This window comes from Etheostoma cragini, unplaced genomic scaffold, assembly GCF_013103735.1.
Source record: "Etheostoma cragini isolate CJK2018 unplaced genomic scaffold, CSU_Ecrag_1.0 ScbMSFa_1152, whole genome shotgun sequence".
Classification (NCBI taxonomy): domain Eukaryota; kingdom Metazoa; phylum Chordata; class Actinopteri; order Perciformes; family Percidae; genus Etheostoma; species Etheostoma cragini.
In genome coordinates this window covers 3,600-3,811 of record NW_023265177.1, presented here as the reverse complement: position 1 = coordinate 3,811, position 212 = coordinate 3,600, and positions in this window count along the sequence as shown.

Sequence of the window (212 nt, the reverse complement as noted above, 5' to 3'; positions counted from 1 at the left end):
CCCCCCCCCCCCCCCCATGTCTCCCTCTTTCCCGTCTGCACTGTCTATCTAATGAAGAGAAAAAAAACTTAAATCCTGTTGAGAAGTCCACTTTTGAGCAAAATTGAAATTTTGCAATAATGCATCCTGCATTAATTAATTATTGAAGGGTAGTTACCCGTGATATTTTCGGGAATTGCACTGGCTAGTCACGATAATTATGGAGGTTTTAC